Consider the following 18,469-nt stretch of genomic DNA (forward strand, 5'->3'; position numbering starts at 1 on the left):
TGATGTAGTTTTGTTTTCTATAACATATTTAGGTGGCTCTGACAAATAGTTGCGCATATACGTACTTAAATGTATGTGAGGTGAGGTTTGACGTCGTGTTCAAGATCACTATACTTGAGGTGCATGCATTTGTGTGTGTGTGTGTGTGTGTGTGTGTGTGTGTGTGTGTGTGTGTGTGTGTGTGTGTGTGTGTGTGTATGCCTGCTTGAACTAGTCCGGACTAATGCCGATTTTATAGTGCTATCCCACTGAGATACCATGCTGCAGTTTACCATGAATACCCCACACAGTATACTGACTTCAAGCCGACCAGTCCTTGTTTTAGCGTCTTAATGCCGGGCGCCAGGCAGGGTAACAACAAGTACCATCTTTTAACGTTGTTTGGTATGATGTGTCCAGGGATCGAAACCCGAACCTTCCGCTCTCCACTAGACCATGGAGGCGGTCTTAGTGAATGTCAAACACACACATCAGCTTGTATTGCTTGTTGGAGCTGTTATAATCGTGCAATGACATGCGGACACATTATAGCAAAGATTTCCACTTTTAGAACAGAACATCAATTGAAAAGTTATAGAGTCAATTCTATATATTTTCAAGGATAAATACAGATATGAATACATGATTTTTGTAACATGTTAGACGAAGAACGCAAGTATTCCCTGCTACATATTTCTTTCTCAAATAATATCCATAATAACCATATTTGCGGACTGCAAGTGTCGCTTCTGCTGTAAGCAAGGCATTATTCCTTCTCGGCGTGCACTCCGTGTGGAGTCACCTGGTGAACATTTAAGTCTTCAAAGCCAGGCGCTAGGCATGGTAACAACAAGTACCATCTTTTAACGGGGTTTTTTATGACGCGTCCGGGGATCGAAACCCGGACCTTCCGCTCTCCGGGCGAACGCTCTTCCACTAGACCATGGAGGCGGTCTTAGTGAATGTCAAACACACACATCAGCTTGTAGTGCCTGTTGGAACTGTTATGATCGCGCAATGATACGCGGACCCAAAATAACAAGGATTTACAGTTTCAGAAAAGAACTTCAATTGAAAAGTTATAGAGTCAATTATATATTTTTCCAGGATAAATACAAATATGAATACATGTTTTTTCTAACATGTTACACGAAGGCACAAGTATTCCCTGCTACATATTTGTTTCTCAAATATTATTCATAATTATAATATTTCCGAAAAGTCTCGCCTCTGCTGTAAGCAAGGCGTTGTTCCTTCTCGGCGTGCACTCCGTGTGGGGTCACGTGGTGAATCTTTAAGTCTTCCAAGCCAGGTGACTAGACAAAGCTGCAAGGAAATAAATATTGCCAAAATCGCTCTTGTAATATTGCAATAATTATAGAATTTATTTACACCCAGTGGAAACTGTTACGTCGGATAATGGAGACTGGTTAATGTTTGATATGTATGTGCACGTTTGATATTCTGTAGACATGTATCCATTATAACGTACGTAAGATAATCACATAAATCTCATGAATACGTGGTCCTGAGTCGATGCGAACATCCAACGTTAGTCCCGATATATATCCAGATAGTTAAAACTGACTTCATTTCACCACGCGTATGCATTTATGTTAAATCAAATTGAAAGTCGAGAAATTGGTTGGGTGCCTTCACGCTCATAGACACGCTCGATCTATTGATCGGTAGTAATACATTGCAAATGGATAAGCTCTGTTATATAATGTCTGTAGTAGCTCTGTGCATAACTGGGGCGGTCGGGTAGCCTAGTGGTTAAAGCGTTCGCTCGTCACGCCGAAGACCCGGGTTCGATTCCCGACATGGGCACAATGTGTGATGCCCATTTCTGGTGTCCCCCGCCGTGATATTGCTGGAATATTGCTAAAAGCGGCGTAAAACCATACTCACTCACTCACTCACTCACTGTGCATAACTAATATAGAATGCCAAGCGAAGTTTGATGCGTGTGACTATCTTGTTTGGTTGAATAAAGTGTGTGTAAATGTCTCTCATTTCTTCAATTCTGCATTGTCGTTGCAAATAGAATGACGTCTCGTGATTTTTTTATGAATGAAAAAAGTAGTTCCGGTGTGACAGAAGTCAAGGGTTATCCAATCAAAACGAATAAAACGAGGTCAACCTTGTACAATACACGTGTGAAGTACGAATTTAGTATCTTACCACCTGTATCTCGAAGGTGATGCATGTTGATGCATGTCATCGTATCCCAATTGCGCGGATCGGTGCTCATGATGTCAGTCACTGCATTGTCTGATTCAAACTCTATTATTTCCAGACCGCCGTCATATAGCTGGCATATTGTTGAGTACGGCGTTAAACAACAAACAAACAAACAAACAAATAAACAAATCGACAGCATGGCACAGGTACCGGGGGGACAATTCTATCAGGAATCCAACGGAAACAATACCATTGGATTAGAGTTAAGAAGTGAACAGGCTTTCTCGCAATCATATGTAGCAGAACTGATGTACAGAAAACGAAAGCAACCATCCCATGAGTGTTTTCTGTAATGTTTCACGTGAGCAATTAAAAAAGAAATGACAGCTGAAAAAATTCAATGGCGGAAGACCTCACAAGTTATTACACCATCTTTTGTCCCTGTCGCTGGGCAGTCTACCGTGACATGACCAGCAAAATATTTTTTTCAGGCTGTAGACGCATGATTCCAAATAATTTATGACAACATAATGCATCCAAAAAACGTCTCGTCGATTCAACGTGTATATAACACCCGTGTGACTTTTCCAGAACACTGACATCTTTCTCTTCAGACTGATTGCTGACTTTCTGGTGAGTCTTTTCTTCTTTCCTTAGCAAACAACTTGGTGTATTGCTAGATGGTAATACTAGGAAATTTGTCAGAAAAAGCACCTTTATTTACGCTGTTCAAACTTTGAACCTTTTTATATATGTTGACATCCAAGTGCCAAAAGCAAATATAATGTTTGGGTAGGGGCTTTGTAAATGAACTTACCTATACAACAAAGCCACCTTAAGAAGGTGTGGTTTCATCTAGATGTCTGCTTCTGAACTTCTGTATTCGGTTGCGGTCTTAACAATGAATATCATGTATTATGATCTACAATGTGTAGATGCTATCGAAGTTGTATATGGTCTTGTCAAAACATTTGAAAACAGCTAAAAATAATTTATCTCTTTCAGAATCTGAACCATGGCATCTATCTTGTCTGTTGCCCTGATATGCGCATGCGTGCTGGTGTGTTCCGGTGCTGTGTACGACCAGTATCCGTACCACGGTCAGAAATCGGATGTGTATCCCGGAGGGAGCTACCCTGGATACCCCCACCAAGGTCAGTACTACCACGACGTACCCAGTTCAACACCATTCTGGTGAAACTGTATATATGAGAGATAGTAGAGTTTCTTTGTTTCTTTCTTTATGCCTAACGCCGCTCTCAGCATTATTCCAGCTATATGACGGCAGCCTGGACCAGACAATCCAGTGATTGACACCATGAGCATCGATCTACGACAATTGGATACACATATTTTCTGAATTCGACGAATTCGCACCAGTACCCGCTACTTTCTACTTTCCCACGACTCACGATTATTTACCGACCGCCGTCATATAAATGGAATATTGCTGAGTGCGGTGTTAAACAAAAAACAAACAAACAGTGGCAGAACGTTTTGGGATGTCATTTGATTGTGACATCATGAAACAGATGATGTTACAAAGGTCTGCAAAGTATTGTTATGTAATGTCAGTCATGATCGAAGATATCTCCCAAGAAATATCTCCTGTGGAAGATCCTGTTTTGGATGGCAAATACAGTTATTATCAGCTATATATCGTTCGCCATGCCTTTAGACTGCCATCTTTACACTAGTGCATAGTCAATGATGTTTTGATGGCTGAATGTATACGAACTAAAATATATACACCTGTCTCTATACTGTATATAATTTCTTCCAGATAAGTATGGAGGCTATTACGGAAGTGAGTAAATAATATTCCAAGTTCTTCTTCATATCATATCATAATATTATGAAGTTCGTGTGAATTCTAGTACACAATGCCATTTAAAAAATGGTCAAATGTAACAAAAGTTATGTTTGGGATAACGTTTTCTAAGTAGAGTACAGATTCTAGTACTTTTTGGGGTTGAGTCCCATCCGTGGCTTGCCTACCAGTTGTCGGACTTTCGTTTTTGTGGAAGCTACATTGTGTGCTAGTAATTAGGTGCCTCACTCTGGCAGTGTGGGTTCGAATCCTGTTTGGGACTCAACCCACAAAAGTACTAGAATCTGTACTTTACTGAAAAAGTGTTATCCCAAATATAACATTTGTTACATTATGGATTTCGGTCTTAAAAATCAATGTATCTTTTCGTAAATTTCAATACAATGTTTATTTATATTGCAATCATTTATATCACAAAAATATCTCTTGCAAACGGGATTACATTAAAGTAAGTAATCAGTGCCACATGTAACTTTTATAAAATAAACTTTCTATAATATTATATTGATTCAATTATGTCAATAGTGTCGATATAATATTTACGTCTCTTCCCAATGAATTATCTTTTATCACAACACACACGTGTTTTAACTAAGACATCCTGTCATTGTCTTCATGATGTATCTGACATAATTATAACATCTTGTTTTACCTTGACCAGGGTACCGACGATCTGTACCATCCTATGGTGATGGTAGCTACCCAAGCCACTACCCGTACTACCCGACAGGATACCCGTACTACCCAAAATACCCCACACAGAAACACTATTAACCATAAGGTATTGAAAATATTAATACTATTATTATAATACATTGCACAATCCATTTAAATTGACCTTGCACTGTCGAGTGTTCTTCGGTCAATACCACATAAGTCAACATGTTCATGATGAGTTCATATATTTAGAACCGATGTTTATTAACACTCGTTATTATTATCTAACAATTTTACAATACAATTTGCTGAATACAAATGTGGAACAGTTTGAAAGAAGTCAGTATTATTCCTACAACGGTTGCCATAAGTAGTTCATATAATCCTTTCTAGGGGCGGGGGTTAGCCTCGTGGTTAAAGCGTTCGCTCGTCACTCCGAAGACCCGGGTTCGATTCCCCACATGGGTACAATGTGTGAAGCCCATTTCCGGTGTCCCCCGCCGTGATATTGCTGGAATATTGATAAAACCGGCGTTATACCATACTCACTCATATACTTTCCTTTGTATTACTCAATCCGTCATCTCAAGCTTACGTATCAAGAAACTGTTTGTGAATGTACAAGTCGGTAGAGTCTCCAGAGAGACAGAGGTAGTCTTATTTGGGTGAGTAGGTAAATAGTACCGCTGGTTCACGAAATGTCAGCTTAATGCTGGAAACTCAGTGACCAAGTGACCACAAATCACAAAGATGGACCAAGGAATATATTTGTTGCTAATTGGGTATTCGAAGTCACTACAGTTGATAGAGGTATGGATAGTGGATATGCAGAGTGAATCGCGAGGCCTTAGACCAATCCATTATCCTATCTCTCGTTACAATATGATAGCCGAGGACTTGAAATCTGACATATGACGTGACGACAAATAGTGTTATACTGGCATTTGGTGTGTTCATTTTGTAATAACCTCGACTTGTGTATTTCAGCGATGGCGGGATACCACAGGCGGCCCAGAATCCGGCATCTGAATAATGCGATGTGCATGCATTACAAGAAATAAATGTTGTATATTTATGATGTAGTTTTGTTTTCTATAACATATTTAGCGGGCTCTGACAAATAGTTGCGCATATACGTACTTAAGTGTATGTGAGGTGAGGTTTGACGTCGTGTTCAAGATTACTATACTTATATAGTGTGTGTGTGTGTGTGTGTGTGTGTGTGTGTGTGTGTGTGTGTGTGTGTGTGTGTGTGTGTGTGTGTGTGTGTGTGTGTATGCCTGCTTGAACTAGTCCGGACTAATGCCGATTTTATAGTGCTACCCCACTGAGATACCATGCTGCAGTTTACCATGAATACCCCACACAGTATACTGACTTGCTTGTTGGAGCTGTTATAATCGTGCAATGACATGCGGACACATTATAGCAAAGATTTCCAGTTTCATAACAGAACATCAATTGAAAAGTTATAGAGTCAATTCTATTTTTTTTCAAGGATAAATACAGATATGAATACATGATTTTTGTAACATGTTAGACGAAGAACGCAAGTATTCCCTGCTACATATTTGTTTCTCAAATAATATCCATAATTACCATATTGTTCCTTCTCGACGTCAACTCCGTGTGGGGTCACCTGGTGAACATTTAAGCCTTCAAAGCTAGGTGACAAGACAAAGCTGCAAGGAAATAAATATTGCCAAAATCGCTCTTGTGATATTGCTTTATTTATATAATTTATTTACGCCCAGTGGAATCTGTTCCGTCGGATAATCGAGACTGGTTGATGTTTGATATGTATGTGCACGTTTGATATGCTGTAGACATGTATCCATGTCTGTTAAGATCCATGCAAAAGTCACTATGGTGTACCACAGGGTTCAGTCCTTGGACCTCTGCTATTCACAATTTACATCCTGCCAATTGGAGATATCATCCAGAAACATGCTCTTAACTTCCACCTCTATGCGGACGATAACCAGATCTACATTTCCTTTAAAACTTCGAACCTTCTCTGAACCTCGCCGCCCTTGAGCGCTGTATTGATGACATACGATCCTGGATGAGCTTCAATTATCTCAAACTCAGAGAGAAGAGAAGAGAAGACTGAGTTTTTAATCCTTGGTTCACGACGGCAAGTCAGAAAGCTTCACCCTGACTCTGTATACCTTCATATTATTCATACCACTGTGTACCCAACTGCCAGTGCCCGTAATCTGGGAATCACCTTTGATTCAACAATGGCCATGGACACTCATATTTCACTAACCAGCAGAGCATGCTACCATAGCATCTATAACATCATTTAAGTCCGCCACCTACTTGATACTCCAACAGTTAAATTGTTCTTGCAATGTCTTGTGACCTCCAAACTGGATTACTGCAATGCATTGTATGCTAATCTTCCCAAGAAAGCCATATCAAAGCTACAACGCATTCAGAACTCTGCGGTTAGATGCATCTCTAAAGTTCCAAGATCCACTCACATCAGTCCTGTCCTCAAAGAACTACACTGGCTTCCAGTCTCCTTTCGTATAAACTATAAGATCTGTATCATCACTCACGACTGCCTCAACAATAGCGACTATCAAGTCTATCTCAAAGATCTTATATCTCTGTACACTTCAGAGCGTGCTCTCCGATCCTCTGGTGGAACTCTACTGTATCAGCCCCTGTCTACTTCTGCTATGTCTGACCGTGCCTCCCCCTTTTGCAGTCCACAGTTATGGAACGCTTTGCCTTTGAATCTGAGAAAACTCTGCTTCTAAGGGAACATTTAAGTCTCTCCTCAAAACCCACTTCTTCACCTCAGCTTTTCAATAGATCTCCTGATTGTTGGCATATGTACATAGATATTACTTTTTAATCTTGTCTCAGCGCCAGTGAGCAACTGTCGATGGATATTAGGCGCTTTACAAATCAATTATTATTATTATTATTATAATTATCATTATTATTTTTATTATTATTATTATTATTGTCCATTATTACGTACGTAAGATAATCACATACATCTCATGAATGCGTGGTCCTGAGTCGATGATGTTGAAGACGGTCGAAAACGTGGTTGGGAGGATGGTAGAAGTAGTGATGAGGATGGTCGTGCAGGTGGGGATGTCTCCATATCTTCATCAACCAGGAGAGCAGCAGCCTCAGGGAAAGATGAATCATTGTTGATGGATTACTGATGGTGTAACCGCCACATGTACAGAGTGACCTCCCCTTGTTCATTTATCTGTAGCGGATTGAAATACCCCTCAATACATATACATAAATAGAGAATACTACACTCGTTCTCGTTGGAACATAAAACTTTCTTTCGTTGACAGATGTAACTGAAACCGGTTGCAAATCTGGTTGCGCATGACTAATGAAATATGGCCAAATATGGGCATTGTTGACATTTCTATACATACGCATTAACAACATGTTCCTGGTGTTGTGTGTGCAAACATGACAGCAACAACCCACAAGATCTTATTTTAAGAATTTATTCAACTTATGGAAATTCAAGGGCATTGTTGTTGGTACGCACGACACCTATAAGAAAATATAAAAAGTCAGTTAGCGCTGCGCTTTAAATATCGGACAAACAGTCGCTCACTCGCACCACCGGAGTTCCTGGCGGTGCAATCAAAATTTTGCGGTTTCCTTGATCTATCAGCTGAATTATATCCTGTCCTACCATTTTGGAAGAGGGAAATCAGAAAGACATTCATGTTAAATGTACTACCCGATACTGAAGACGTTAAAACCAGCAAACTCAAGTCCGTTTGCATGTCAATGACAGCTTCGAACGAAGGGCAAGGTCACCATCGGAATAAGAAAAGACAACCGTGATTTACGCTTGGACATGTTATTGTTTGCATTTGGGATGTTCTGGGCCACAAAATCAGAAGTCAGACACACTTTCAAGGAGTTGTCAAAGGATTTGTATCAGAACTGTTCACTTTGAGTGATCTGGTCGTGCAGTCGTGTATGAAACAGTGCCACAAACGTAAGTCCCGATATATATCCAGATAGTTTTGGTGACTTCATTTCACCACGCGTATGCATTTATGTTAAATCAAATTGAAAGTCGAGAAATTGGTTGGGGTCCTACACGCTCATAGGGACCCTCGATCTATCGATCGGGAGTAATACATTGCAAATGGATAAGCTCTGTTATATAATGTCTGTAGTAGCTCTGTGCATAACTAATATAGAATGCCAAGCGAAGTTGATTCGTGTGACTATCTTGTTGGTTTAATAAAGTGTGTGTAAATGTCTCTCATTTCTTCAATTCTGTATTGTAGTTGCAAAAAGAATGACGTTTCGTGATTTTTTTATGAATGAAAAAAGTAGTTCTGGTGTGACAGAGGTCAGAGGTTATCCAATCAAAACGAATAAAACGGAGTCAACCTTGTACGATACACGTGTGAAGTACGGATTTAGTATCTTACCACCTGTATCTCAATATAACACTACAACACTGATTATTGACCCAGACACGATTCCCCAAATGGTTACAATGTAGGAAGTTTCTGGACATCAACGTTGATTCTTAAGTATTTAAACAGAGAGAATAAAGAAAGTATACTGATGTTGGTTTATTTTATGTAATTTAAAATTAAAAGAACCGTTGCTAAATTTCTTTTCTTTTTTAAGCATCACTCATTCCTACAACATTTTGGAAAAAGTAATTTGTGGTTTGATAATTTTGTTAAAATGGAATTGACCAGGGTAAGAAATGGATTGGCAGTCACACGACCCCATATTTGAAATGTTGGAGAAAAAAGGGAAAATTTATTATGTTTATAAGATGTCTAAGATACCCATCAGCAGTTGTGTATTTGGCGGATTTTGAATATATTTTTATAAAATTTTAAATCAAATTATGTTCAAAGTACTCTTTGATTAGTACAGTACAGTTCATTTTATGTAATATCGCTAACTTAAGATATGTTCAATTAGGAGATAAATATTTCGTTTTGTAAGATTTGCGTGATGTTATGCTGAATGGATGTACGGAAATTTCATTAGAACACGACGCCGTAACATGAACGTTAATTAAAATCGATATTTAGGAGGAACTAATTTACTGAGCGCATGACACAACAAAGCTGCCGTTTGCAATACGTCTCCTCGTGCTCACCTTCTAAAAGATGCATGATATGGGGTGCCGCAAAATCGATCAATAGTTTCGAGGTACTCCAATAATGATGGTTCATTTTACGAAAGGGGTGGTCACATGTTCAAGCCCATTTCTCAGAAAATAAACAAACAACAGGAAATATCACAAATTCAATTCTTTATCACAGTTTCTAATCTTACTTGTAATTTGTAGTTATGCGTATCTATAAAATAAAAATAATCAAAATTAGAAAATACGTACATACTCTTTGGCCCCTATACAAGATAGTGTCAACTCGCCTGAAACTGAGGTGGTGACAGGAGACGTCAAACATGTGCGAGATTTAAGACATGCAGTGGAATTGCATATGTGAAAGAGACCATTGGAATTAGCAGAAGAATTAACCTGGAAGTTATTCACGTGAGCAGTGGACAGTGGCAGGATATTTGTATCTTGGACAGGTACCAAATTACGTTCGTTAGCGAGCTGCTGCTGTCCCTGAAGAATGTTCGAATAATGTCGTTTTTTAGCCGAGCTCGAGTCAATGGAATACGACTTCAACGATTCATCAGTTTTGTGGTCGGTAATTTTGCAAATCTCGCGATTTTCAATACCTGCGTTTGACAGCAAAGTTACGGCAGTTGCCCGAAGACAATGGTTTGTATACACTTTGAGACCAGCGTTGGCATTTACACCAACTGGCCTCGTGGTGTACCATTCGGTGTCGTCGACGTGGACTCGTCTCTAGGGAGCCTGGTAAAAAGCACCATTGTTGGGATTGAGGAGAGACATGTATTTTTTCAATGAATTGGTCTGATTTTGCATAAATGCGTTTGTTGGGCCCATTTGAGTCTTTGAGGTCCCCCCTGTGATTTTTAGTGACTTCGGAGTGTGTCATTTCAATAAACTCGAACCCCTGTTCATCAGTGGATACACGAAAGGAAGATGCAGTTAATTCCCTTTGGTTTTCTTTACCACGACGAGCGAAACCGAATGTAAGGTCGAACCACACTTTACGAAGCAAGCCGGAAGGAGTTACCGTATCCAAACTTTCACGAATTTTTTTTAAATCATTCTCGGGAATAGCAGCATAATGTGCTGTCGGGTAAAGGCCATCGCGCTTAAGTTTTTTTACCATGGACAGAAAAACATTGTTTGCAGTGTGAAATTCCCGGTCTTGGATAATGTTTATGCTGCGCTCAAATGGCGGTCCCCTGATGTGCCTGTGTATGGCAGCACGCAACCCAACAAAACTCGATTTTGAGTAAAGATCTCCCTCAGCATTTCTGACTTCGGCATAAAAGAACCTCAGTCTCTCATTCAGTTGAGAAGCAGGAAGCTCTTCGAACTTGGGTTCAAAACCTCGAAAACCAAGCTATTCTGGAAGTGAAAAAGATTGCCTTGTTCAGGGTCCAAATGTTACAGTAAGTGGGAGTAATTTGTTATTATTACGGCGTTGTATTTAATGAAATTTCCGTTTATCCATTCAGCATAACATATCTCAATTCTTACAAAACGAAATATGTAATTTATGTAAAAATTTTGGTCAATCTCCTTATATTATTTCCATTTTTTGCGATGACACATTGTTCATGCTTCACATTGCTATCATGGCAATGGTGTAAGGGAGGTAACTCTCGCTGATGTTGATCGAATCTGCGTCGGAATTTTTGGTATGTGTTTATGTATTTTTTTATGTTTCAATGGCTTACGTCGAAATATTTTAACTCCCCAGGAGGTATTACGCCCAGTAAATTTGGAGAGGTTCCCATCCACGATGTCCTGTTCTGCTTTTGCATCAAGGGAGGGGAAGCGGTCACTGGACGCTTGAACTTTGGGCTCTACGGAAACGCTGGCTGTATTTCCTAGTTCAGGGGCCATCTCAGAGAGGTTTTCAGATTCAACAGCTGTTGTGAGTAATAATAATAACAAAATTAGGAAGGTGTATGAAAGTCATAACTGTTATAGAGTTACAATAAATGTTTTTTACTCTGTTAAAAATTGATTTTGTTTTGTTTTTTCTTTTGGCCAAGCCCAAGAAAATTACATCAATTATGATTATGATTGTGTAATTAATGGAAAAAAGGTAAATTTCATTTACCTTCAAATTCTTGAATTATCTCAGAAAATGTCTCGTCGTCCCATTCACTCAATATTTCATCAAAATCTCCGATGTGAAAATTTCCATCTGTTCCTTCATGTTGATGATTTCAAAAATAGTTCCATTAATTCATGTTTACAAACACGGTGATGAGACCCAAAAAATTCAGTGATGTTATGCTCATTCGACAACACTTTTTAACCAATCAGATCAGGGAACATACCTACTTTTATGTTACAATTGAATATAAAAAGCAGATGAAAAAAATCAACTGAGAGGTATATAGTTCTTTTTGTCTCACAGTTTATATAACTATATTCGAAAGAAAAATTATCCTAACACACATTAGAATACATTTAAACTATTAATGCCTATTTAATTATATTCGTTGCATGCTTTTATTCATGACTGAATCAATCACGAAGACTAATTAGCTTTGACAGCTTTGGCTTTGACAGAGTATCGCATCCCAGGGCTTGAGTAGGTGTGGGCAACTTTGGTCAACCGAAGTCAATCAGTTAATATGATCCCGCATTGGTCAACCAAGTTAACGTAGGTACCCAAAAATGGTCAAGTCGCATTCTCCAGGGTTGTCCGGGGTTTGGGAATCGAACGGGAGCACCTATAGCTACTAACTAATGACACACACATCGACAACGCATGGCGTTGGCTTACTATACGCCCCAGAGGCTTATCAAGGAACGTAAAAGATTAATCAGTATTATCAGGCCCCTGCTGTGATATCTACCGGGCCACTACTGTGGTAACAATATATTGTGAAAACAACATGATGGATGGATGGATGGATGGATGGATGCATGGATCCCAGATTCGCCTTGATGATGTTTCTGGTTTCATCACCACACCCCTGGTGATGGGTTCCACCAAAGATGTCAACTCCTAAGACCTGGATCACTTCCTCCCAAATCAAGCTGACACACCGAGATATGACTGAAATACTGTCCATTGTGACGTTAAACCAAATTCACTTATTTGTCATGCAATATGTAACAAATTAATACAGTAATCTTCTTACTGTAAACACTATCAGTTGCACAGCAGGCTTCAATAACAACGTCTAGCCCTCAGCTCCAGATTGTGAGGCGTGGTCCCTCGTTACCGATTGTATGTGGTACGTCATGGCACGCTGTTTTGGACCCAATCATGCAAAAAACATCAATGACATCGAGCTTTTATTCGTTACCTTAAATTATCACCAGGAAAGACTGTGACAATGTTGGAATTGATGGACCAGGAAAGCTTTGCTTATCTCGTCCTTTACATGGCCAAACAGTGCAATTCATATTTATTTCATGAGCTTCCTAATTCGACAGTGATACAACAGTTTCTACATTAGAGAAAAACCTTTTGATAAATGTTGATGATTTTAATGTAGCGGAACTCGCCGCCATATTCGAGCGTACATAGTGAACTCATAGTCAGGTGCAGCATTCGGCTGAGCTGCATTAAATGCACTCATTTATGTGTGGTGGTGAAGGGAATTGACATATACGAAGATGCAAATGTGTCCTTTATTGTGAAAACTGTTGTCATTAATTGGAAATGTACTTCATACACATACTGAATATCATCTCTTATGGATTTCTATAAATAAAAACAATAGCAATAGTTTGTTTGTTGTTTTACGCTGCACTCAGCAATATGCCAGCTATATGAGGGCCGTCTGGAAATAATCGAGTCTGGACCAGACAATCCAGTGATTGACATCATGAGCATCGATCCACGCAATTGGGATCGATAACATGCATCAACCAAGTCAGCGAGCCTGACCACCCAATCCCATCAGTCGCCTCTTACGACAAGCAAAGTCGCCTTTTATAGCATGCATTGGTTGCTAAAGATCTAAATACGCGGCACTCAGCAATATTCTGAATATTCTCAGACTCGAATATTTCCAGACAGCCGTCATATAGCTGGCATATTGCTGAGTATGGCGTTAAACAACAAACAATCAAAGAAATAAACAAATCGACAGCATGCACAGGTACCGGGGGTCAGTTCTATCAGGAATCCAACGGAACAATACTATGAGATGAGAGTGAAGAAGTCAACAGGATTTTTTGCAATCATATTGTCGTAACTGCTTTCGGGCGTCCAGTGCGACCCTACTACAGTCACTAAATGTATTGCCGTTCCTGGTCATCATGGTCATTTACCCAATGACATTGCAACTCGCCGTGTCCGCAGCGGCTCGGTTACGTCAAGGAGTGATTGGTCTAACAACACTTACTCCAAGTTGTCTCTATCAGCATTCATACTCGCATAATAAAGAAACGCAACACCAGCTTTATGCTCACATAGTTTTACTTACTGAGAGCCCATCTATCAACACGGGACAGGATCAGACCAGCCAGACTAGTCACTAACTGGGGAAAACTTAGAACGATCGGGATTCGACTCGATCGATTGCAAACCGCCCTCTCCTCTCCTAATGTTGAAGGTATCATTCTATAGGGTTCGGGCCTGGCCTGTCTTTGTCACATGTCACAATAATTCATTCTGATTCGTTAAAAGTTAGATCTGACCATGAACTCATGTGTGTCGTAATGGGAAAAATACAGAAGCCTACGTGCCAGATTGCTCACCTCTCTTTTGATTTTGTGACTCGCATCCGGAAGCTCCAAAGGAAATATACCTTGAAACTCTCTATTTGTTTCATTAACTAATGGACGAGAACCAGGAACCAATCCAATGATAATCATGAAATGTTCAGAATACACTTATGATAAATGTGAAATGTCTTTTATATATTGATTCCTTTCGAACTAAAAGCTCTGTCACAAACTGTATCTAATGCAACTCCTCATTGCAGCTATAACGGTTTTATTTCTTACCATTTTCTAATGTGTTTTAGATGCATTTTTAACCTTATAACAATATGTAGAAGAACCGATGTACAGAAAACGAAAGCTACCATCCCATGAGTGTTTCCTTAAAGTGTTGTCATGTTTCACGTAAGCAATTAAAAAAGAAATGACGGCTGACAAAATCCATCGCAGAAGACCTCACAACCTATTGCACCATCTGTTGTACCTGTCGCCGGGCAGTCTACCGTGACATGACCAGCAAAATATTTTTTTCAGGCTGTAGACGCATAATTCCAAATAATTTATGACAACGTAATGCATCGAAAAAACGTCTCGTCGATTCAACGTGTATATAAGACCCGTGTGCCTTTTCCAGAACACTGACATCTTTCTCTTCAGACTGATTGCTGACTTTCTGGTGAGTCTTTTCTTCTTTCCTTAGCAATTAACTTCGACATTGCTAGATGGTAATACTAGGAAATTTGTCAGAAACAAGCACCTTTATTTACGCTGTTCAAACTTTACTGAAGCTTTTTATATATGTTGACATCCAAGTGCTAGATAAATGCAAATGTAATCTGTTTGGGTGTGGGGCTTTGTAAATGAACTTACCTATATAGCAAAGCCACCTTAAGAAGGTGTGGTTTCATCTAGATGTCTGCTTTTGAACTTCTGTATTCGGTTGCGGTCTTAACAAAGAATAGCTTGTATTTTGATCTACAATATGAAGATGCTATCGAAGATGTATATCGTCTTGTCAAAACATTTGAAAACAGCTAAAGATAATTTATCTCTTTCAGAATCTGAACCATGGCATCCATCTTGTCTGTTGCCCTGATATGCGCATGCGTGCTGGTGTGTTCCGGTGCTGGGTACGACCAGTATCCGTACCACGGTCAGAAACCGGGTTTGTATCCCGGAGGGAGCTACCCTGGATACCCCCACCAAGGTCAGTACTACCACGACGTACCCAGTTCAACACCATTCTGGTGAAACTGTATATATGAGAGATAGTAGAGTTTCTTTGTTTCTTTCTTTGTTGCCTAACGCCGCTCTCAGCATTATTCCAGCTATATGACGGCAGCCTGGACCAGACAATCCAGTGATTGACACCATGAGCATCGATCTACGACAATTGGATACACATATTTTCTGAATTCGACGAAACTCGCACCAGTACCCGCTACTTTCTACTTTCCCACGACTCACGATTATTTACAGACCGCCGTCATATAAATGGAATATTGCTGAGTGCGGTGTTAAACAAAAAACAAACAAACAGTGGCAGAACGTTTTGGGATGCCATTTGATTGTGACATCATGAAACAGATGATGTTACAAAGGTCTGCAAAGTATTGTTATGTAATGTCAGTCATGATCGAAGATATCTCCCAAGAAATATCTCCTGTGGAACATCCTGTTTTGGATGGCAAATACAGTTATTATCAGCTATATATCGTTCGCCATGCCTTTAGACTGCCATCTTACCACTAGTGCATAGTCAATGATGTTTTGATGGCTGAATGTATACGAACTAAAATATATACACCTGTCTCTATACTGTATATGATTTCTTCCAGATAAGTATGGAGGCTATTACGGAAGTGAGTAAATAATATTCCAAGTTCTTCTTCATATCATATCATAATATTATGAAGTTCGTGTGAATACTAGCACACAATACAATTGAAAAAAATGGTCAAATGTAACAAAAGTTATGTTTGGGATAACGTTTTCTAAGTAGAGTACAGATTCTAGTACTTTCTGGGGTTGAGTCCCATCCGTGGCTTGCCTACCAGTTGTCGGACTTTCGTTTTTGTGGAAGCTACATTGTGTGCTAGTGATTAGGTGCCTCACTCTGGCAGTGTGGGTTCGAATCCTGTTTGGGACTCAACCCACAAAAGTACTAGAATCTGTACTTTACTGAAAAAGTGTTATCCCAAATATAACATTTGTTACATTATGGATTTCGGTCTTAAAAATCAATGTATCTTTTCGTAAATTTCAATACAATGTTTATTTATATTGCAATCATTTATATCAAAAAAAATATCTCTTGCAAACGGGATTACATTAAAGTAAGTAATCAGTGCCACATGTAACTTTTATAAAATAAACTTTCTATAATATTATATGGATTAAATTATGTCAATAGTGTCGATATAATATTTACGTCTCTTCCCAATGAATTATCTTATATCACAACACACACGTGTTTTAACTAAGACATCCTGTCATTGTCCTCATGATGTATCTGACATAATTATAACATCTTGTTTTACCTTGACCAGGGTACCGACGATCTGTACCATCCTATGGTGATGGTAGCTACCCAAGACACTACCCGTACTACCCGACAGGATACCCGTACTACCCAAAATACCCCACACAGAAACACTATTAACCATAAGGTATTGAAAATATTAATAATATTATTATAATACATTGCACAATCCATTTAAATTGACCTTGCACTGTCGAGTGTTCTTCGGTCAATACCACATAAGTCAACATGTTCATGATGAGTTCATATATTTAGAACCGATGTTTATTAACTCTCGTTATTATTATCTAACAATTTTACAATACAATTTGCTGAATACAAATGTGGAACAGTTTGAAAGAAGTCAGTATTATTCCTACAACGGTTGCCATAAGTAGTTCAAATAATCCTTTCTAGGGGCGGGGGTTAGCCTCGTGGTTAAAGCGTTCGCTCGTCACTCCGAAGACCCGGGTTCGATTCCCCACATGGGTACAATGTGTGAAGCCCATTTCCGGTGTCCCCCGCCGTGATATTGCTGGAATATTGATAAAACCGGCGTTATACCATACTCACTCATATACTTTCCTTTGTATTACTCAATCCGTCATCTCAAGCTTACGTATCAAGAAACTGTTTGTGAATTTACAAGTCGGTAGAGTCTCCAGAGAGACAGAGGTAGTCTTATTTGGGTGAGTAGGTAAATTGTACCGCTGGTTCACGAAATGTTAGCTTAATGCTGGAAACTCAGTGACCAAGTGACCACAAATCACAAAGATGGACCAAGGAATATATTTGTTGCTAATTGGGTATTCGAAGTCACTACAGTTGATAGAGGTATGGATAGTGGATATGCAGAGTGAATCGCGAGGCCTTAGACCAATCCATTATCCTATCTCTCGTTACAATATGATAGCCGAGGACTTGAAATCTGACATATGACGTGACGACAAATAGTGTTATACTGGCATTTGGTGTGTTCATTTTGTAATAACCACGACTTGTGTATTTCAGCGATGGCGGGATACCACAGGCGGCCCAGAATCCGGCATCTGAATAATGCGATGTGCATGCATTACAAGAAATAAATGTTGTATATTTATGATGTAGTTTTGTTTTCTATAACATATTTAGGTGGCTCTGACAAATAGTTGCACATATACGTACTTAAGTGTATGTGAGGTGAGGTTTGACGTCGTGTTCAAGATTACTATACTTATATAACGAGGTGCATGCATTTGTGTGTGTGTGTGTGTGTGTGTGTGTGTGTGTGTGTGTGTGTGTGTGTGTGTGTGTGCCTGCTTGAACTGGTCCGGACTAATGCCGATTTTATAGTGCTATCCCACTGAGATACCATGCTGCAGTTTACCATGAATACCCCACACAGTATACTGACTTCAAGCCGACCAGTCCTTGTTTTAGCGTCTTAATGCCGGGCGCCAGGCAGGGTAACAACAAGTACCATCTTTTAACGTTGTTTGGTATGATGTGTCCAGGGATCGAACCCCGACCT

At 39.5% G+C, this 18,469-nt stretch overlaps 1 long non-coding RNA gene across 1 annotated transcript; it reads left to right on the forward strand.

Moving 5' to 3' along the window:
* The first annotated feature begins 15,021 nt into the window (after positions 1–15,021).
* On the forward strand, positions 15,022–18,058 carry LOC125382891. The gene is made up of 5 exons (XR_007222551.1): positions 15,022–15,114; positions 15,497–15,645; positions 16,277–16,300; positions 16,988–17,107; positions 17,971–18,058. It is a non-coding gene; the product is annotated as an uncharacterized LOC125382891 (long non-coding RNA).
* Positions 18,059–18,469: the final 411 nt, after the last annotated feature.

The sequence above is a fragment of the Haliotis rufescens genome, unplaced genomic scaffold (assembly GCF_023055435.1).
Source record: "Haliotis rufescens isolate VD_foot unplaced genomic scaffold, xgHalRufe1.0.p SCAF_21, whole genome shotgun sequence".
Taxonomy (NCBI): Eukaryota; Metazoa; Mollusca; class Gastropoda; order Lepetellida; family Haliotidae; genus Haliotis; species Haliotis rufescens.